We start from the raw sequence: 15,578 nt of genomic DNA, 5'->3' as shown, positions 1-15,578 counted from the left end.
CAAGCCATTATTACTGGTCTATAGACTATTTTGAAGGCAAACATCCCAGCAAGATTTGGCTTTTAATTTTAAGGCCTCCCACAGTAAGTCTCCTTTTATTTAAGTGGCTTATGCTTATAGCCAGTAAAAGAACTAAACATATAATAACTACACCTGGACCACCAATTTCTTATTCTAAATATTAGGAAAAAAAATGCTCATCAGCACCAAATATTTTCTACTGCCAATTGGCCAAACTGTTAAAAGACCAGACTTGCAACAGCACCCTGCTGACAAGAACTAGAGCCTTTTGCAGCAGGTGGTTCCCACCTCTGCCTACAGAATTCCAGCCTAAACAATCTGCTTGGAATTGCCGAGAAATAAGTAGAATGTGCCTATGACTCAACCTGTTAAGTAGGAGGACTGTTATTGTTATTTTAACTCCTGCCAGAGTATGTGGGCAATTCTCCCACTTTCTGTCTCCAGTTAACCATGAGAGATCCCTCTTCAAAAGCTCCCTCCTAGAATAGTCTTTCTCAATAGGACCTATTCTTATCCTGGGGTCTTGGTATGACTGCCACCTGACAGTGCCATGTAGGATTGGCTTTATGAAGGGAGCATCCGATGTCCTAATTTACCAATAGTACTTATTTTTAGAATGCTTAATCTGCCTTTAAAATTATTCACTCAGAACTCCTTGGCACAGGGGCTGAATGTTGATGAGAGAGTAATCAGTGTAACTCAAGGTACTTATTTTCAAGAGGATGGTGAAAATACCAGGTTTTCTTTCTTTTTTCCTTAACCATTGGGGGCATTGTGGTCCTAACTGACTTTCTCTTGCCAAATAATGTCAACAATATAAACACCCATCAAGTGCTGCTCCTAGGAGCATTCTAAAAACACAACAAAAAATATCAACCTATTTTACAGAAAACTGTCTTAAAGGATAAACTTTACCGAACTATAAATAACGATAAAACATAAAACTGTTGTGAAGATCACAGTAAAATCTAAGCAGCATCTGGTAGTGGCAAATCTTAGTGTTATTATTGTTAAAAGACTGCATGGAATAATAAAATTAAAATATTTGTAATTTCTCCCCTTAAAATGTTTCCCTCATTTCTGCCCTGCTAATCTGTCCCAAATTTGTCTTCAGTTTTTGGTATTATAAATCAAGACTCAAAATTACAAATCAGCAGAATAAAATTTTCTCACAATGCTTAAAGGTCATGTATCAAAAACAAAACAATTCTTTCACATACCAGAAGTGATGGACTCTGTTACTTTAAGCTGAAGGAATCTTTAAAAGGGCAGCAATAATCACTTGCTTATGCTGAGCATCAAGCTGCATCATTCCTCAGTAACTCTTGCGTATCTACTCATTGCTTCAGAAAGTATTTACTGAGGGTCTACCCAGGTATAGACAATGTTCTAGGTACAGCTGAGACATCACAGAGTCCCTGCCATCAGTGGTAGGAGATGATGCTGAGGGGCTGTCAGGGGGGTAGTAGATGCCACCCAATACAGCACCTTGTTGGCCACAGTGGGGAGTGTGAACTTTATTTTAAGCAGTGACTGGTGAACAGGGGAGTGATATCAATTGATTGTGATTTTTAGAAAGATCACTCTGATGTCTGTGTGAATAAACAAGGAAAACAAGATTGAGCTTGGGGGGGGGTGATTGCAGTAGTCAGTGAGAGAAGGTGGATTTGAATGGTTATGGGCAATGAGGTAATGGGCAACGATCTGATTCTGGACAGGCAAGAGTTTGCTACTATTATTATCCACCATGAGGCTTAAGGAAGTGAAATAATATGTCTCCAGGCAGAGCCTGGAAACAAACCAAACTTAAACTGTTAACCCTACACTACAATGTTTATGTGGATCTTTGCGTGAGAAAGATGCTAGTTTTATATTAATTAGTAAGACTCTTAACCTTCAGATATATATATATATATATCTGAAGGTTATATATATATATATATATATATATATATATATATCAACCTTTACATTTAGAATTACATGTATTTGGTTTAAAATATTTGATTCTCAAATTTGCTGAATAGAGTAATTAGTAATAGTAGCAAATGATTGCAAAGGACTTTGCCATCTACAGTGACTCTTTACTCTCATTGTCCCTTTCAAGTTAATCTGTCTCAATTAGGTGATTACAAAGGTAATCACTTGGTAAACAGTATTAAGATAGCATTGTGGAATATTTCTATATCTCATTAACCAGTCACATTTGTTGTATCAGTGAATGAATCTTCACTGTTCCCAATAGCCTATTTTCCCTTTTCGAGCTGCCACTGCATCTTCCTTTCTTTTCTAACATCAATCTCGAACTTACATAAAAGGGTCCCGATAAATATTATTGTAATAAATGAAATTTCCATTTATATGTAAAATAAGTAAAGTTTTTACAAATCGTTTTCTGGTAGCACTTATAGCTTTGGACCCTGACAGAGACAAGTCTGGATCCAGGCTCTGCAATCACTATGGGATCTTGAGCAAGTTATCTGATGTATCTGGACTTCTGTTTTCTTTTCTGCAAAATGGGAGAATGTATTTCTGACCTGTGAGGGTTTAAGTAAAATCTTCTGTTTACTAATATTTGCTCAGCAAAGCTTGGTCTCTTTCTTCTCTCCCTCCCCTCACTTGGCTAGAGTAGCAATTTACTTGGAAAATAAAATAGTTATGAAGTATCCTATACCTACAGATCTTACTACTGTGTATTGATATTTCTTTTATCTTAAGCAAATTCTGAAATTATTAACTGTAGTGTTACGTAAAATTAGAAAAAAAAAAACCTCCTTCTTTATTTTCATTATTTTTTAATGATTTTTCCAAGGGAATATTGTCAATTGGCCAAACAAAAATATTTTCCTTAAGTATCTTTTAAATTTCAAAGGTAGTGTTATATAGTATTTGGGAATAGTGTTTCTTCTATAGGGAAATAACACAGTTTTCAATTATTATGTTAGGGCAAAAGCAGTGAAAATTATGAGTCCCATTAGATTAGCAAGATGTTTACAATCAATTAAAAATGATTTTCAAGTAGGAAAAAATAAAACATAAACAGGATTAGTATGTGATCATATATTAAGAACACTGGATTCCTTATACACAAACCCCAAAGATGCTTTGTAAGCCATGTTTAAATCATTTTTGCATTAAATTTTTAAGCTGTTGAAATTTATTTGGAAATAATAATAATAATATTAAGCATGAGAGAGTTGAAACAGTTAAAGTGAGTCAACTTTACGACAGTTAAAATGATTCAACCAGATCTCCATGTTGAATCCATGTTGAATTTAGAGATGGATGAATCTCTAAATATAATGTTGGGTGAAGTCAGGCTGAAAAAAAGGACCAACAGTATGACACCATTTATGTAGCCTTTAAAAATGTAAATAATTATATGACAAATTGCTTCATACACACAATAAAACTATTAGAACACACATATCAAAGTTGTATGATCTTCAGGATTTTGACACCTCTTAGGAATAAAGGAGAAAAATGAACAGGGTGAGTTTTGTTCCTTTTGTGATGTTTTATTTCTTTTAAAAAGATTTGAATATAAATGAATATTAGCGTTTGTTTATTCCATGTGGCAGGTACTTACATATTTATTCCATATGGTAGGTACTTAAATATTTATGTTTTCTGTGTTTCCCTTTGAAAATCCTGAAAATGTTCTTGATTGAAAATAAAGTAATAAAGAAAGTAAAAATAGTAAAGTGAACATTTCTGTGGTCAATTTTGAGATTTTATATTCATTATTTCTAATAAAAAGAAATAACAAATCCACCCCTCATTTTCTAGAATAAGAAACCATTCACTTATAATCTTTTGTAATATTATTATGATTTTATCATACAAACTTCAAGTTTAAAGAAAGATGTAAAACAAAGGAAAATATTGTTTCTGCCTATAAACCAAGCTCAAGTATAGGCATAACTTATTTGATTGAGTGATGCTTTATTGCACTTTGCAGATATTGCAATTTTTACAAATTGCAACCCTGTGTCAAGCAAGTCTGTCAGTCCCATTTTTCCAACAGCATATGCTTTGTGTCACATTTTGTTAATTCTTGCAATATTTCAAACTTTTTCATTAGTATTATATCTGTTATCAGTGATCAGTTATATCTGTTATCAGTGATATCAGTTATATCTGTGATCAGTGATCTTTGATGTTACCATTTTAATTGTTCTGGGGTGCCACAAACCATGCCCATGTCAGATGACAAACTTAATGAATGTTGAGTGTTCTGACTGCTCCACCAACTGGCCATGCCTCATCTTTCTTCCTCTCCTCAGGCCTCCCTATTCCTTAAGACACAACAGTATTGAAATTAGGCCAATTAAAACTCAACAATGATGGCCTCTATGTGTTCAAGTGAAGGGAAGCATCTTCCTAAGACTGTAGCCTGCCATGGATAGTGATGCCTCTGATGCATCTGGACAAAATAAATTGAAAACCTTTTGAAAAGGATTCACCAACCTAGATGCCATTAAGAACATTCATGATTCATGGGAGGAGGTCAAAATATAAACTTTAACAGGAGTTTGGAAGATGTTGATTCCAACCTCATGGATGAGGGGTTCAAGACTTCATTGGAAGGAGTAACTGCAGATGTGGTGGAAACAGCAAAGGAGATAGAATTAGAGGTGGAGCCTGAGATGGGACTGAATTGCTACAATCTCTTGCTAAAACTTTAATGGATGAGCAAAGAGAGTGGTTTCTTGAGATGGAATCTACTCCTAGTGAAGAATGCTGTGGACATTGTTGAAATGACAGCAAAGAATTTAGAATATTATATAAACTTAGTTGGTAAGGCATTGGCAGGGTTTGAGAGGATTGATTACAATTTGGAAAGATGAAAGAAGTTTTATAGTGGGTAAAATGCTATTGAGCAGCCTTGTGTGCTACAGAGAAATCTTTCATAAAAGGAAGAGTCAATTAATTTGGCAAACTTCATTGTTGTCTTACTTTAAGAAATTGCCACAGCCACCCCAACATTCAGCAACCACCACCCTGATCAGTCAGCCACCATCAACATTGAGGCAAGACTCTCCACCAGCAAAAAGATTATGACTTGCTGAAGGCTCAGATGGTGGTTAGCATTTTTTAGCAATAAAAATAATAAAAATAAGGTTTGTACACTGTGTTTTTAGACATAATGCTATTTCACACAATAGACTACAGTATATTGTAAACATAAATTTTATATGCGCTGGGAAACCAAAAACATCATGTGACTCACTTGTTTGAAATATTCACTTTATTGCAGTGGTCTGGAACTGAACCTGCTGTATCTCTGAGGTATGCCTGATCCTTTATTTATACATACCACTATATTTTAAGTAACAAGTACAAATTTAACATAAAAGTTTGCCTGCTATGACACTTTTTATAAATGCATTATTTTTTTTTCTTCCATGCATTCAGATAGATGCTAGCTAGGTTAATATACCTAAAGATAACCTACTGAAAATGTAGGGGGTGGGGTCTGATCGGTAGACAGTGTTACAACAACATGAAAATACTCTTAAAATAATAGCCAAGGCTGGTGCACTTTGCAATCTCTGCTGCTCCCAGAACCCAAGTAGGCAAACCTTGTTGAACAACTTGATCTCTCTGCTTCCTCTCTCTCTGCTTCGAAGCCCTAATCTATAAAATGGGGACAATATCTGTATCTACTTTGCAGGGCTGTTGTAAGAAATAAATGATTCAATTTATGTAAAGTAAGTTGTGTAGTACTGTGCCTGGAATGTAGTAAGTGCTGAGCAAGTGTTACTGGTATCGTCATGGTATTGTTAACCAAAGCAGGGTAGACAAGTTCAGTTCAGTTCTCATTTCAGAGAGCGGTGTTTACGTTCTTTTACTATTAATCAGTCCAAACACTATAATGTGCCATTTTAATAATCCTAAATCTTTTAACCATAAAATTCAAAAGTGTATTTCTCCCTTATAAAACAGAATTGATATTTATTTAAAAACAAAAATAACAAAATGGTTAGCAAAGAATTATTTTTCACAATTATGGATAACATTTTAGTAGTAAAGATGGTCTTACCTATTCAAGGAAATGGTAAATGGTAAAGTCGATTCTCAAAGGATTAATAATATACTGTGGCTTCTTTCTGTAAAAATGAATTTAAAACATTAATACTTTAATTTCTGATCCATGTTCATCAACTGCATCATATAACAGTGAAAAATTCTTTCATGGATATCTCTTTTTATTCTGAGTATGCATGAGACTGAGACAGAGTCCATAATGGTTCTTTATAGTCATACATTTCCCACTGAAATGCCCTAAAAGTGATTCCCTTTCTCGTTCTCTTTTGATTCTTATATTTCCAAAACTCTGCTCACTCAATTTTCTGCTCAGAAAACTCAAACCCTTCTTTTCCTCTGCAAAGTCATATCAAACATCCACTACTCTAGCTAAAACATGTTATTTTTCAAATATTAATTGGTCTTCTATTTAAAAACATAATCTTAATCTTCTCTTGCCCATGCAAACCCCAACCATGTTAAGTGTATTTTAACCACATTACTTAGAAAGAAAATAAACACATTAAAAAAAAGTGATTGCTAGTTTGGTCATTATGTATGTCATTTTCTACTGAAATGCACCAGCCTAAAAGAATGATGTATACTTTGATGCACATTGTGCTTTCTTGAGAATGTTTAGAATTATGAGCCTAGTTTATTTAAGGTATTTGAGAAAAACTTTGAAAGGATTTTAAAGAGAAATAACCCCACATTCCAGCCTGGTAATATTGGCAGGAGCTGGCTACATTATCTTCACAAATATTTAATCAGGATCTTTTTTAACTTTCTTGAGTAAGTTAAACTCATTTATCCAGGTCCTGACTATTATTTTGATGTAGTCCTAATTCTAATGACAATGTGTCTCTTCTGCAGTCTGAAAAACTGAAATACATCCATCACAATGCATTTGAGTCATCAACACAAAATAAAATAACTGTTTATGTCAACTTGACTTTTGCTAATTTCTCCTTCTTAGTGCCTTGCTTTTCAAGTTCAGGACTAAAAGCTTCATTTCACTAGAGATTTTATTACTTTTCATAATAAAATCCATCAACAATTCACCAGCTTATGATTATTTCCAAAATGAATTTTTTTCTGATCATAAAAGTATATAAACTCAATGTAAAAGATTCCAATGGCTCAAAATATAAAATAAATGAAAATCACCTCTAATCGTATTACGAAGAAATACTATGTGTGTGTGTGTATATATATGTGGACACATATATGATTCTAAATGTTTTTATGTCCCTAAATTAAGATCTACATCACCATTTTAAATGTCATATCTGCATTGTATTCCGCTGTTTAAATACATAATACATTATTTATCTAATCTCTGCTTGATTAATTGACTCCAATTTTTCACTATTATAATGTCTTAATGAACAATTTTGTGTACTTGCTTAGGATAAGCTAGTCTTATATTTTTAAGCCAATGATATAAATTAAGAAACATGTCACCAAAGAGAAAATTTATATGTTTAATTTGGGGGGTTTTAACATTCTTTAGCAATATTGCCTAAGCATTTTCAACCTGCTAGTCACTATTTCAGGTGTTAGGACACCTAAAAATGCTAACTGTTGAATGCTTTTTTCTCCCTTTTTAGTTTCACTCTAGTTAAGCCTCAGAAGTATTATACTCAAGGAAAAATACATTTTTAAATTGTTTTCAGCTAATAAATGGCAGACAATCATACTCTCTCCCAAGAGAATATATTAGCTCTGATAAATTGTTAATTATATCTAGTAAGCTTTAAAGGACTGAGCCTCTAGTCCAGTCTCCATTGATTCTCTCAAGCATAGGCTGGAGATGAGTTTTATTAACAAACCAATTAAATTTTCTCTATAGAGTACTATACTAATTTTGACCTTATGAAATCTGAAAGTCATTCTAAGTTGGTATTTCTGCTTATAAATTCCACTTAGAAAGATGCAGAATACTTCTTACTGAATGGCACCTACAAATAAACAGAATTACCAGAAGGCACTAGGATTGTTTTCTACCTCATAAGGCATTCAGGTGTAATCAAGCTCATCTATAGGGAAGCTGCAAAGAATGCTCAGTACTCAGAGCACATACACAAGAGATTCTCCTTAATGTAAAGGGCAGAGCTGACATCCATTTAGAAATCCAGCTCTTTCACTTTAGGTGTGTCCTCTATGTATCTCCATGCATTTTTTCCAGAGTCGGTGCGATTTCACCCCTGGTAGGCTGGACCCCACCATAACCTCAGGAAAGATGTTGCTCTACAGATGTTACTGTTAGCTCTACTGCAAGGCCTAGCAGGAAATACAAATTCAAAAAAAAAGAAGAAGCAGGTGGCTCCGTTCAAAGAACAATGTGCATATGGATATGGAGAGACAAGAGTTATATTCAAAAACAACATACACTGATTGGGGTAGGTGCTGTAATAAGTGCTTTAATAAGTATTAGCTCCATTAATCTGTGATGCTTACCACACAACGTAGAGTAGCAAATAAGTCTGTTAATGCATATTAAGTTCAGAAAGGCTTATTGTTGTTTATTAAACAGCGAAAATTGTGCAGGCAAGTAGAAACACATTAGAATCCTCCAGAATTTCTAACAATTTTACATTTATCTTCGAAAGGTTTGACTGCCAAACCTCTACACACAGTTTATTTTCATATTCTTTAGTATAGCTCAGTGTTCCTCAAATTTGGAAATATACATATTTAGCTTTATACAGAGTTGTATACACCATAACTTTAGGCTATTAAAAAATTATAAGGAGAATTTTGATTATAAGCAAATTAAACCTTGTAGGTTGATTTTAGAACAAAAATTCCCCATAAAATGGCAGACCAGCTTTCAATGCTGAATAACATATCATGCTTTATTTCCTCCTTAAATTCCACATTTTCCTTAAATTCCTTATAGTGCACTTTTGTTTGCATTTTGGGACTTCATTTTCATAATTTTCAAGTTGCATGCATACACATGTATATGTGTGCAAAAACAAATTATATGAGAGTGTATCTTTTATCTAGTGAAAATAAAAAAAAAAAAGGAATTCTATTGAACATGGGTTGTCAAACTATGGTTCAGTGGCTGCATCCATCACGTTGCCTGCTTTTCTAATAAAGTATTATTGTCACACAGTCATGCCCATTCATTTCCATGTTGTCTATGGCTGCTTTCATGCTACAATGCCAGAATTGAGTGGTTGCAACAGAGACTATGTGGCTTGCAAAGCTGAAAATATTTGCTATCTGTCTCTTTAAAGGAAACATTTGCTGATACTTCATATAGAAGAATATGCTTATCATTTGAATAATACTAAAAGCAATATTAAAATTAATAATACTCTGTCTTTCACAGTCTTTCCAAAAATTGACTGAATAGTCATACACGATTGAAGTTGAAATGCCAGCCCTAAACACTTAAAAGATAATTTTATCCTCAAAGAATTGGGAAAATATTGGCTAAAAATGAAATGGTATTTAGAAGATTGAGAGTCAAAAGGCCAATTAGTCCTAAAAATAACAATGCCCCATTTACCCATAATACTGAATTTGTATTTTTTGTTTGTTTTAAATGGCTATCTTTTTTTCTAGACTTCATTTCATAAGAAAGAGAAAGATGCTATCTGTGATTTATTTATTTTTTATTTATTTATTTATTTTTATTTTTTTATTAAATTCAGTTTTATTGAAATACATTCACACACCATACAATCATCCATGGTATACAATCCACTGTCCACAGTATGATAACATAGTTATGCGTTCATCACCACAATCTATCTCTGAACATTTTCCTTACATCAGAAAGAACCAGAATAAGAATAAAAAATAAAAGTGAAAAAAGAACACCCAAATCACTCCCCCATCCCACCCCATTTGTCCTTTAGCTTTTATCCCCATTTTTCTACTCATCCATACACTAGATTAAGGGGGTGTGATCCACAAGGTCTTCACAATCACACTGTCACCCCTTGTAATCTACATTATTATATAATTGTCTTCAGGAGTCCAGACTGCTGGGTTGGAGTTTAGTAGTTTCAGGTATTTACTTCTAGCTATTCTAATACATTAAAACCTAAGAGGTGTTATCTATCTAGTGCATACGAATGTCCACCAGAGTGACCTCTTGACTCCATTTGAAATCTCTCAGACACTGAAACTATTTCGTCTCATTTTGCATCCCCCTTTTGGTCAAGAAGATACTCTCAGTCCCACGATGCTGGGTCCACATTCATCCCCGGGTCATATTCTGCATTGCCAGGGAGATTTACAACCCTGGGAGTCGGGTCCCACGTAGGGGGGAGGGCAGCGAGTTCACCTGTCGAGATGGCTCAGTTAGAGAGAGAGAGGGCCACATCTGAGCAACAAAGAGGTACTCAGGGGGAGACTCTTAGGCACAATTACATGCAAGTTTAGACTCTCCTTTGTGGTAACGAGCTTCATAAGGGCAAGTCCCAGGATCGAGGGCTCAGCACATCAAACCGCCAGTCCCAATGTTTGTGACAACATCAACACCAGTCCATGTGAGGATGTCCAACACATCCGCACCTTCCCCCAGATCCTCAGGGCTGGGGAGGGGAAGGCTGTAAATATATTTTTTATTATCTGCCCAGATTACTCTGGGATGCGTCACTATTTCACTCCAGCCTATACTAACCTACCGTATCTCACTTCCTATTCAAAGTTCCATGCAACTGTGGTGTTTGAACAAATCGACTGTAGAGTTGTACCGTTTAGAAAATTTAGATCCTGTACCAAATAGATATCTCTTCCCTTGGTCTCATATGGAAGTTGAAGTTTTAAAACACAGTCAGTTTCAACCTTTACCCTTTGGCCTGGCTTGCCCTGGTCTTAACCAGACCTGCTTCATTCATATCACTAATTGAAGTCTGGGCTCTTTTTCAGCTTTTTTTTTTTTTTTGACAGTGGCTGTATGCACTAATACTGACATTCATATCTGCCGATCTCTAGCTCTGAGTTTCAGGTGTCTCAGAGATATGCATTGTTCCAGAGACCAATCAGGTTATACGCTAGGGGATCAGCATCTCAAAGTTTAGAGATAGGCATTACAATTCAGGGACAGAGTTAACTGCTGTAAGAGCTTACAATCTAGGGACTATTACAATAATTATGTCCATGTTAGGCTATGTTCTAAGATTCAATTCTGAGTTTACACATTGTAGTTAGTCCATATTGGTGAGGCATCATCCCTCTGGCCTATTCCATAAGGCACATAAAATTGAATAGTCTTATATTAAATGCATACTGTGTGGTTCTAAGTGATCATTTTTATTCTATATCAAAAAGATTAAGTTACTTTGACACAGTTTTAGTAGTAAATATATAGAATGCCCACAATTTCCCTAAAATAATATTAGTAAATACCTATACAGCATTTATTATGTGCCAATGTTCCATATTAATGCATGTATTTCTCACTACCACCCTCTGATGCAGAGAACTATGATTATCCCCACTCTACAGATGAGAAAACTGAGGCCAAGAGAGTTTAAGTGCCCTGCCCAGCATCACACAGCTGGAAAGTGGCTGAGGCTCTTAATCATATACCAACCCTTTATAGGTATCGAGAGTTTGTTTTAGCTCTCCAGCTCTGGTTGAGGACACAATTGCATGTATAAGGAATTCATGACCCAGCCACCCCCCTCCCTTCCGCCCCAGAAGTGTACTCCAACAATGGTAACTTTCAATTAACTAGAAATACTAAGTAAATTTATTTATTTTTCACCCTTCTCAGCTTCTTGAACAAATTGAAAATTTACTCAGCTGCAGTTCTGCCTCCCATTTTCCCTACCTCATTATTTGTATAGGGTTTGCTTATGCCACTCTCCAAAACCTCTTAGAGTGGGATATGAACATTGTTGAGACTCATGACTGATAACACCTAACACAGTAAATTAGTCAATTGGTCAACACCTGCATTTAAAAGCTAGCCTACACGTGATAGAGAATAGGATGTAAACTGACAATGCAAATTGAGTAAATCCTTCAATGAGGGACCCAAGATAAACATTTGTTCAGCTATAAACAAAATCAGCTTTTATCAGCTGATAACTCAGATAAATAGAAAGTACGTATAATGCACTGAGGCTGCATGTAATACATGTTGGCCTATCTATGTGCAAATTATGCTGTCACCTATAGCATTCAAGCTCTAATAATGAATGTATGCAATGATAGATTGCTACAATCTCATGGATAAAACAGAGCCAAGGTATGAATCCCTTAACTAGTGTAAGAACTCACATTTCATTAAGCAAAACTCATCAAGATAAAAAATCTTCCTTAGATTATTGGGCCAGCATATACTCTTCATTTAGCCCTTGAAACACATTTGGCATAACTATCATTTGGTAATTTAATTTCATGTGTTGACAGACTTTGTCAGATAAACAAAACACTGAGATGCTTGAAGTTGCTGGGACCCTGCATGGTGTTTCTGAAAGGTAAGCTCAGCCTCATAATGGCTAGCGTTAACTTATTAGTCTGCTCTCAAATAAACAATAACAACATTGTTTCTCTATCCGCTCTATCAATCTGCTCTACACAATTTTGAACAGTTCATGTACTCTAGTGCACTTGTCCAGGATAACGAGATTTCTGCTATTGAGGACTGAATTTCTAATACTCTTGGAAAAATATCCATACCCAGGCAGTCTTTTAAAGATGCCAGCATGGAATCATTTAGTCTAACATGCTACCAAACTATTTTTATTCCCTAATATGTTTAGAAGAGTTCATTATCACTACTTATTTGTGAGCAGCAGAAAGTCATGGTGAACCAAAGGCACTGTAGTTGAGCAGTTCAAAGGAAATTCTTCTTTTCTTGAGGCATTTCAAAGTTCTGTTAAGGAGAACTTTTGTTTCTTTCAAAGGGCAAGCATTACAAAATATGCACTTGAAAGAACCGAGGACAGATAACAAAAGCCCTATTCAAAAAGTGTGTTTTTTAGTTGACCAGAGAACCTAGGAAGACAGTAAGAATTCTCTCCTTTCATCCCCAAGCTTAGCAGGCTGGGTTTTGCTGAATTAGCAGAAATTATCTAGTCTTGTCCATAGGATCTCAACATAATTCAAGGGGTAAAAATAGGAAACAAATAGGTGAAAGATAAAGGATTGGATTAGTCAGAAAAGTCAGGCTTAAATCTCAGAGGTTTAATCCAATAAAGTTTTATATCCTCCTCTCACAAAACCTGATGTGAGTTGCTTGACTCTTCAGGCTGCCTCTCCTTCATGAAGTGACCCCAGTAATCCAGGAGCATCCTTTCTTAGGATCAACGCATGGCCTCCAAAAATACTGCACCTGCATACTGGGTCTTAGATGCTTTAACACAGAAGTGACATGCATCACTTCTTCTGACAGCCTACTCAACTGAATTAATCACACGGCTTTGCCTAAATGCAAGGGTTTGAGAAACGTAGAGGATAAATGGATATTTGGTGAGCAGTAAATATCTCTATTGCAAGGGCAAATGATGGATGATGAGATGTCCAAGAGCTACCATAGGGTCATATTTAGATTCCTTCCTTGTTGAAAAGGTTCAAAAAAAAAAAAAAAAGAACAGTATTCAGTGATAAAAGCTAACAACTCATTTTGCTAAATTTTTAACATATGCTGACTCTGATTGAACATATATAAATATAAACAAACATTTTATTTTATAAATAACATACAAATTGGCACTTCAATATCAAGAACTTTGGGTAGCAATGGGGCATATGTATCAGTGTTTGCACTTATTTATATATTAACACTGTGTTGTTTTTTTTTTGGCTCAGAATCAGAATAAATCCGAAGAAATGTAGCACTTCTCTGCTTGACAGCCATCTGTTCATTTGTTTCTGATTTTCATAAAAAACCAAACTTTTTAAAATGGTAGGATAAATTAATGCAATATACAAGTTCATGTGGTATAAGGAAAAGAAACTGGGGAGGGCCTCACAGGCTGCCCACAAGACTTACCTTGCCAGGATACCACCTAATGATTTTACACGTCTGTGCAAAACTCCTCTGCCAAAATGATAAAAACTAAATTTCTAGGCCTAACCTCAAGGGCTTCTGGACTCAGACTATACCCGGGTTTTTCAACTCTATCCCCTACTTCCCACCTTCACAAATCCTCACATCTTCTTAAACTAGTTCTTTTGTGGAACTATTGCCCTTTTCATTCCACTTCACATTTCTCTTCTGTTTGTAAAGTCCTCTTCTTTCTTACTTTCTTCTCTCCCCCTCTCCCTTCCTTCCTCCAGGTTTGTCAACTCACAGGTAAAGTGAAACTCTTTTCTCTATGAAGATTCACCAGTGACCTCCGGGATGTCTCTGTTCACTGATATATGGTTTTTATTTCCATCACTTATTTGGCATTCAAATGAACCACCTTGTATTGCTAATGACAATTGCCTTCTTGAAATGAAAAGTAATTCACATCCTTGCCTTTTTTTTTTCTGTTTTAGTTCAATCCTAGAAGCCATCAATCTCTATTAAATGCATGAATTATTTTTCATAGTATTTTGAATTAATAACAAATATGTATGCAGGATAAAAAATAAAGCTGTATAGAAGTACATACAATGAACTCCAAAAAATGCTGCCATATTCTGAAATTGTCTCTAAAGAGGTATTTACAATTTACACTCCTATCACTCTCTATTTCCCTATACCATCACTAGCAGTGCCTATTTATTTATTTGTTTAAGGTCTGCCCCACCTTACCCTAACTAATTTGTAAACTCTAGAAGGGTAGGGACCATTTTCTTTCACATTTACTACACCTTCTGTCTGGGAGTAAGAACTTGTTCATTAGCTTTTGGTTGAATGAATACAAAATTGAGGCATGTATTGTAGAAAATTGAGTATATGAACTCCTCTGCTGAAAGTAATGGAATTTCCTTATACATGACCTACTTGTAAGTGGGTACTTAATAATGGCCTAATGAGGATAAGCTTATTTTCCCATTCTGACTAGGATTGCATTAAATTAATCTTTGAAATAAAAAGAATGCAAATTTTGGATTTAGAAGCTGTGTTGAAACCTTGGCCCATAACTTAGAGGCTGTGAAATATTGGACAGGCCTTCTAACTACCTGGATCCTTAGTTTTATCATCAGTAAAATGGAGATTATTAATGAGACTTCCCTTGTGTCATTGTTATAAAGATTAAATAAAAATATCTGTGACAAGGGTGGATAATTGTGAAGTGGCAATATCGGTCTTCAAAGAGCATTTCTTCATTCTTTAGGAGTACTGTATACCCTCAAGAAGAGACTAGGTAGTGACTTAAGCAGAAGCCCTATGTCCATGTTAATCTTGGTTTCCGGCTTTCAATGATTCTCTTTAGTTTTGCTTAGCATCCATATGCCTTTTGCAAGTTCACAAGACATATTGTGTGTCTCAGAATAATTGTGCCAGGGTGAGAAAGCATCTTATTCACTAGCAGCCCCAAGTTCACCTGCTGGGAGCCATCTGTTAACCTGTAGCAGCATAGAGATTTCATCGAGGAGGCGTTTGGCTAAATCCATGT

At 35.2% G+C, this 15,578-nt stretch overlaps 1 protein-coding gene across 16 annotated transcripts in view; it reads right to left on the bottom strand.

Annotated features, from left to right (window-relative positions):
• The window catches only part of MAP2 (microtubule associated protein 2), a 291,614-nt gene that overhangs the window by 101,740 nt on the left and 174,296 nt on the right, over positions 1 to 15,578 (bottom strand). For all 16 annotated transcript variants that reach the window (XM_037849208.1, XM_037849209.1, XM_037849207.1 and 13 more), the window contains one exon: positions 6,068 to 6,134. The gene's annotated coding sequence lies outside the window, so the exon portion shown is untranslated. The remainder of the gene's footprint in view (positions 1 to 6,067; positions 6,135 to 15,578) is intronic.

Source organism: Choloepus didactylus, chromosome 9, assembly GCF_015220235.1.
Source record: "Choloepus didactylus isolate mChoDid1 chromosome 9, mChoDid1.pri, whole genome shotgun sequence".
NCBI lineage: Eukaryota > Metazoa > Chordata > Mammalia > Pilosa > Megalonychidae > Choloepus > Choloepus didactylus.
Note: the sequence above shows the minus strand (reverse complement) of the source record. Positions and strands in the feature narration are given on the sequence as shown.